The following is a 7,409-nucleotide window of genomic DNA, read 5'->3' as shown; positions in this document are numbered from 1 at the left end:
TGCACTAACCACTAGGCTACTCCTCCACTCCTAAACTATGGGATCTCCTCTAACACACTGCTATTCTAGATCCGAAGCTCTCCAATTTGTTTAATCATTTGCATCCAATGTCTTATTTTATATTTTGCGTAAAAATGCACTTCTGCAACAAACTTAAAAAAAAAAGACAACAAAACAGCGACCAGTTCACTTATCTGAGAATGCAGAGTACAGCACTGTAGAGACTTGATCAACACACTACAGAACAAGGGATCACAAATTAGAATTAAAAATATGTAGACAAAAATTGAGCTGGGAATCCCAAGAAGTTAAATTTAGCATGTATTATAACACTGGAGAAAGAAAAACAGAAATGCATTTCCTTTTCTACTGAACATAATACAAAGACATTTACTATGCATATTTCCCAATGCTAACATATTCAATTTAAAGCATTCAAAATTAAATTCTTTTTTCTACCTTTGTGGTCTGGACATTTTATTTTTCCATCAGGTTGATTCTGATTTCTCTTTTCTGCTTTCCTGTCTGCCGTCTGCTAATTCTCCTTTAATTGGCTGCTGTCTATTTTTCTTTTCTCCTCTCTCCTGTCTATTCCCTCACTACACCTGCCTCTGACATATAGATTGCTACTTTTTAGCTCTTTCCTCTCTTTTTTTCTTTTCTGCTCTCTTTCAACTCAAATTTCACCCTCTATCACCCTTCTCCTCCCTTTTTACTTTTTAGTATCTATCAAATTTCCATCTTCTCTCATCCATTAGCTCTCCCATTACCCATCTCAAACCATCCTTGGCCCTCATTTGCTTTCATCTTCAATCTAATCCCCATTACCATATTTCTACTCTCTGTAATTATTATCCTCTCATTCATTTCCTTGCCACCCCTCCTGACCTCTCCCACATGATTCCATCATTCCCTCCACCCTTCTAGCCCAGCAGCTGCTCCCTCTTTCTGCCAATCTCCATTCTTGTAGCCTGTCTCCCTGTCCCTTTTCTCTTCCGTCCTGCTCGCTCCCACATTTCTCCAGCATTCCTCCCTCTCTCTTCCCTTACTCCCACTGTCTGGCATCTCTCCATCACTCCCATCTGCTCCTGGATCCAACATTACCCTCTTTCTCTCCTCTCCCTCCCTCTCATCTACTCCCACGTCCAAAATCTCTCCCTTTCTCCTATTGTCCACCATCTCTCTCTTTCCCTCCCTTGTGCCCAAAATCTCTCTTCCCCCTTCCCAGTGCAACATTTTCTCCCATCCTCCTGTCCACTGCCTTATCCAACATTTTTGCCTCTCTGCCCCATGCACTATCTCTCCCCCTCCTCCACCCCATGTCTAACATTTCTCCCTCTCTCACACCTCTCACCCTCCATGCAGCATCTCATCCTCCTCTCCACCCTGTGTCCAACAATTCTCCCTCTCTTACCCTCCATTCAGCATCTCACCCTTATATCCACATTCCTCCCTCTAAACCCTCTCAGTCGCTAGCCTGGTGGTAATCAGGCAATGTGGCCATGCTGCCTATTACTGCCGGGAACACCCCTGTGGTAGAAAATAGAAAATAATTTTCTATCATGAGAAATGGTGCATGCCAAAATCCAGAACTACCACAAGGTGCCTGGAAGCAGCCAGTGGTAGTGTGTGCTACCTGCATGGAGCCCTACCATGCCTTTGTAAGAGGGTCACTAAATTACTTGAACCATCCCACACTAATCCATTTGTTGTAGCACAGAAGGTACTCAAAGAGATTAAAACAAATAAAATATTTTATTTATTTAAGAAAAAGTTCACCATGCACTCTCTTGATTTAGTCTACGAGGATGTAGTGATTGTGCCAAGTCAGTTGCAAAGCTTTTCATTTTAAATTTTCAGTAGCTACCAGAAGAATTTCTAAGAGAAAGGGAGTAGTGCTACCAAATATAGGCAACCTAGGAAAAGAGTTCAACCTGTGGTTGTTATGGAATTCAATGAAAATAGAAAGAAAGGAAAATATTTTTTTATAGTGCTAACTAGCTTAGTCTCACCCTCGTGGTCAGAAAACACAGTGCATGCTCAGAAAGAAGTAGCCACTGTTTGGTGTTGGTTTCCTTCCCTTTGTTTATTCATTTTAGATTTTGCTCACACCTTTTTCAGTAGTAGCTCAAGGTGAGTAACAGTCAGATACACAGTGACTGGATATTTCCCTGTCACTGGAGGGCTCACAATCTAAGCTTGTACCTGAGGCAATGGAGGGTTAAGTGACTTGCTCAAGATCAGAACTAGGACACAAGTGTCCTAACCACTAGGCCACTCCTATACTCCAGTTTGAGCATATTCCCTTTATTTCTGCCTCTCTGTCTGTGACTGTGTTTGCTCACTGATAAGCTAACACACTCCTAAGAAGAACCTACTCTCTGATGCAATTATTCACATGGAGAAGAGATTGTGATTCCTCTGTAAGGAACCCAGCTGGGTCTCAGTATTTTGCAGGCTCATCCATATTGTAATGAAGCTAATAATGTATTACATTCTGGGGTTTGCATAAAGTTTATTTGGCTTCTCTGAGATGCATAAGGCCTCTCAGCTGCTGATCTCAAATATATCTACCCAAGGAAGCAAATGCTTTCTTGCTATACATTTTTCTAAATCACAAACAGTTCAGTCGAGCCTAGCATAAATCATAACTATATATCTGCTACTCTTATGTTCTTATGCATTGTTTATACAGTATTTCAGAACAGTCTGCATTCAAGTGAAATAAAGGAAAATGGATATAGAGAAGGGAATTTTTAAACTCATTTCCATGAGTTCTCATAAAATTGCCCACTTCATGTATGGGTAAAGTTATAGGCATACAGTATGAATCAGGGCCAGCTTAAGAGTGAACCAGTGAGGCACCAAGATGCAAGAGTGCTGAAGACTATCAGGCTTATTTTCGAAAGAGAAGGGCACCCATCTTCCGACAGAAATCGGGAGATGGGCGTCCTTCTCTCAGGGTCGCCCAGATCGGCATAATCAAAAACCGATTTTGGGCGTCCTCAACTGCTTCCTGTAGCGGGGATGACCAAAGTTCATGGGGGCATATCGGCACCGTAGCGAAGGCGGGACTGTGGTGTGATTAAGAGATGGGTGTCCTTGGGTGATAATGGAAAAAAGAAGGGCGTCCCTGATGAGCACTTGGCCGACTTTACTTGGTCCATTTTTTCTTGCGACCAAGCTGTGAAAAGGTGGCCAGCCAGCTTATTTTCGAAAGAGATCGCCGGCCATCTTCCAAACCCGGCCAAATTGGTATAATCGAAAGCCGATTTGGCCTGTGCCAACTGCTTTCCGTCGCGGAGCCGGCGAAACTTCAAGGGGGCGTGTTGGCAGGGTACAGAAGGCAGGACGGGGGCATGATTACGAGATGGCTGTCTTCGCCCGATAATGGAAAAAAGATGGCCGGCTCTGACGATCATTTCGCTGGCTTCATTTAGTCCATTTATTTTTACGACCAAGCCTCAAAAAAGTGCCCCAATTGACCAGATGACCACTGGAGGGAATTGGGGATCACCTCCCCTTACTCCCCCAGTGGTCACCAACCCCCTCCCACCCAAAAAAAATTAAAAACACTTTTTTGCCAGCCTCAAATGTTATACCCAGCTCCCTGACAGCAGTATGCAGGTACCTGGAGCAGTTTTTTGTGGGTGCAGTGCACTTCAGGCAGGTGGACCCAGGCCCATCCCCCCCCTACCTGTTACACTTGTGGTGGTAAATGGGAGCCCTCCAACCCCCCCAAAACCCACTTTACCCACATGTAGGTGCCACCCTTCACCCCTTAAGGCTATGGTAGTGGTGTAGAGTTGTGGGGAGTGGGTTTTGGGGGGATTTGGGGGGCTCAGCACCCAAGGTAAGGGAGCTATGCACCTGGGAGCTATTTAAAAAATTTTTTTTTTAATTTTTAGAAGTGCCCCCTAGGGTGCCCGGTTGGTGTCCTGGCATGTCAAGGGGACCAGTGCACTACAAATACTGGCTCCTCCCATGACCAAATACCTTGCATTTCGCCGGGTTTGAGATGGCTGGGCCCGGTTTCCATTATGGCCGAAAACTGAAGCCGGCCATCTCTAAACCCGGCGATCTCAACATTTGACCTAAATGTTGAGATTTAGCCGGCACCAACCGTATTGTCAAAAGAAAAGATGGCTGGCCATCTTTTTTGAAAATACAGTTTGCTCCGCCCCTTTGCAGAGCCGGCCCCGAAGATGGCCGGCCATCTATTTGGCTGGCGCCATTCGATTATGCGGCTCCAAACTGACCAGATGACCACCGGAGGGAATCGGGGATCACCTCCCCTTACTCCCCCAGTGGTCACCAACCCCCTCCCACCCTAAAAAAACTTTAAAAATATTTTTTGCAGGCCTCAAATGTCATACCCAGCTCCCTGACAGCAGTATGCAGGTCCCTGGAACAGTTTTAGTGGGTGCAGTGCACTTCAGCCAGGCAGACCCAGGCCCACCCCCCTACCTGTTACACTTGTGGTGGTAAATGTGAGCCCTTCAAAACCCACCAGAAACCCACTGTACCCACATCTAGGTGCCCCCTTCACCCGTAAGGGTTATGGTAGTGGTGTACAGTTGTTTGGAGTGGGTTTTGGGGGGGGGGGGTGTGCTCAGCACCCAAGGTAAGGGAGCTATGCACCTGGGAGCAATTTGTGAAGTCCACTGCAGTGCCCCATAGGGTGCCCAGTTGGTGTCCTGGCATGTCAGGGGGACCAGTGCACTATGAATTCTGGCTCCTCCCATGACGAAAGGGCTTGAATTTGGTAGTTTTTGAGATATTTATTATTTATTGCATTTGTATCCCACATTTTCCCACCTATTTGCGGGTTCAGTGTGGCTAGGCGTCCTTGGTTTCCATTATGGCTGAAAACTGGGGACGACCATCTCTAAGGTCGACCATCTCAACATTTAGGTCGACCATCTCTAAGGTTAACCTAAATGTTGAGATTTGGGCGTCCCCGACCGTATTATCGAAATGAACAATGGACACCCATCTTGTTTCGATAATATGGGTTTCCCGTTCCATCGTGGGGACGTCCTGCGAGGACGCCCTAATGAAAACTTGGGTGCCCCGTTCGATTATGCCCCTCTATAGGTGAATATGATATACTGAAGCAGGGGAATTCCTATTTTATTTGCATAACTGCCTCCTGAGTTTCTGAATATCAAATCTATAGTTTGGTGTCAGGGATATCTGGTTTCCTGGTGCCTCACTGGCATGTGCAGCCTGCTTGGATTTAGCCTTTTTGTGGTATATAGAGCTCAGTTTTTCAGTGCCCTAATTTATTTTAAAAGAGGGTAATATTTTTTAATATCTTACCCATCTTACTTACCCACTTTTATTGTTCACCTCTTTATTTACTATATTTAGCTGTTTTATCCTTTTTGTGTTTTCTTGTAAACCTATTATATATTATGTAAGCCGCATTGAGCCTGCTAATAAGTAGGAAAGCGCGGGGTATAAATATTACAATACAACAATACAATACAATTTTCTGCAGGATAACCGTAAGTGCCTATTTTCAGTCAAGTAGGTGTGTAGATCCCTCCCCTGTCCCATTTCCCTCTATTGCTTGATGAATGCCAGGTTCCTACTATCTTCCCTGACTCTAGAGCATAAATACTGTACTGACCTGTGACACATTCCAGTTGTTTGCTTCTACAGCTTTGGGACCCCAAATTAGAGACTTGGAACTAGCATTCCTGTACTTCCTTTGTTGCTATCATATAGTCAAAGGCATTGCTGTTGCCCTTCAGCCATGCCATCCATGTTCACCCTTTCTACAATAATGAAGGCACCTTCTAATTTGAGAGGTAAGCAATATTTCTGACTTTTTGGTTTGGTGTTCTGCTTTGCACATTCCTACCTCCTCTCTTGTGGGAAATTTCTCAAAATGGGTTAGTTTTGTGCATACTAGGGCAGGAATGAACCTCACTCCTAAGGCAGGGCATGTGGAGTATGATCTCAATCTCTCATATTTACTGCCAGCACTCACTGTAAGACTTGAATTGTTCGAAAGAGAACTTCCCTCTGAAGTTCATAAGATGTAACATTTATAAGGAACCTATTCAAGTGTGTTTGGAAATTCTTTTTGATCAAGCCTGTGGCACCAAAATAATGGGAAACATTTTTATATCTCAGACTCTATTTCTTGGTACTTAAGGATGTTCTCTCTTTTAATATGATTCACAGGAGACCAACACCTCTATGATTAATACCGTTCTGATACTTTTCTCTTTTACCACCACGTCAGTTTTTTCTACTATGGTGCAGAATGCTTGCCGATAAGCTCTTTTGGCTTTTTTTCACACATAGAGAAAATATATTTCTTAATTGTAAAATCATGATGTTTTCTGATGATGCTAAAGTTATACTTTATTCAACATTGCTATATCGCTTAACCTCAGACAAGAACAAAGTGATGTACAACAAATTCTACAGATCAGAAAGAAATGCCAAATAATCATAGAAAAGCACACTCAACCAAGATCAAACATCCTTACAGGAAAAGTAAAGTACCCAGAACAATTACCCAATCCCTCTGGGATAATGATCCAAAAGCAACAGTAAAATAATGAACTTTCATCAACTTCCCAAACCAATTTAAGGAACCCTCTGACCGCAACGACACTGGAAGAGAATTTCACAATTATGGACCTAAGTAAAAGAAGGCTCCAGTTCTTGTGGACACCCTTTAAACTCTAGACAGGGCTGGGACTGCCAATTTATACTCATCTGTAGATCTCAGCACTCTCCTACGGATATAGGGCACCAGCAGCTTTGCTAAAGACGGAGAGGACTTATCATAAAAGGCCCTATGAATTAAAATCAACAATTTATACTTATTCTAAAGCAATTTGGAAGCCAATGATCTTATTTATTTTAAAAATCTTCTACCCCGTACCATCTACAATTCTATACACACATGATCAAATCTATAGGCTCTGCCAGAGGTGTTCCTGGGCAAACCCTGGTTCTCCTGGATTGATGTCTCCAAAATACGCTGCTCTGACAATGTAGATTTAGAAGCCATTGGAAAAGAGGGTGGAAAAAGCAGGGAGGTTATGAGTCTTAATAAGGAAGACCTCTGAAGCAGGCGTTTGCTGAAACATGGCCTATGTCAGATCTCCTAATAAAGATTGCTGTTCGCACTGATTCCTGAGGCTCATGTGTTTTTTCTCTGTGTTGTGTTCTTCATTGCATCATTGAGACCCTATTCTATGCCAACAATAGGCCACCTGAATAATCATACCCATTAACATCATCATACCCATGAATTAATATTAGCAGTGGGCTCAAGTAAATTTTATAAAGAATGGGAGAAAGTACTGAACTCTGAGGAACCCCACAAAACCAGTGCCTTAGATTGAAAGGTCTCTTCCCCGATAGATAATGAGAAGCTGAGG

Source organism: Microcaecilia unicolor, chromosome 2, assembly GCF_901765095.1.
Source record: "Microcaecilia unicolor chromosome 2, aMicUni1.1, whole genome shotgun sequence".
Classification (NCBI taxonomy): Eukaryota; Metazoa; Chordata; class Amphibia; order Gymnophiona; family Siphonopidae; genus Microcaecilia; species Microcaecilia unicolor.
This window is presented reverse-complemented; position numbering follows the sequence as displayed.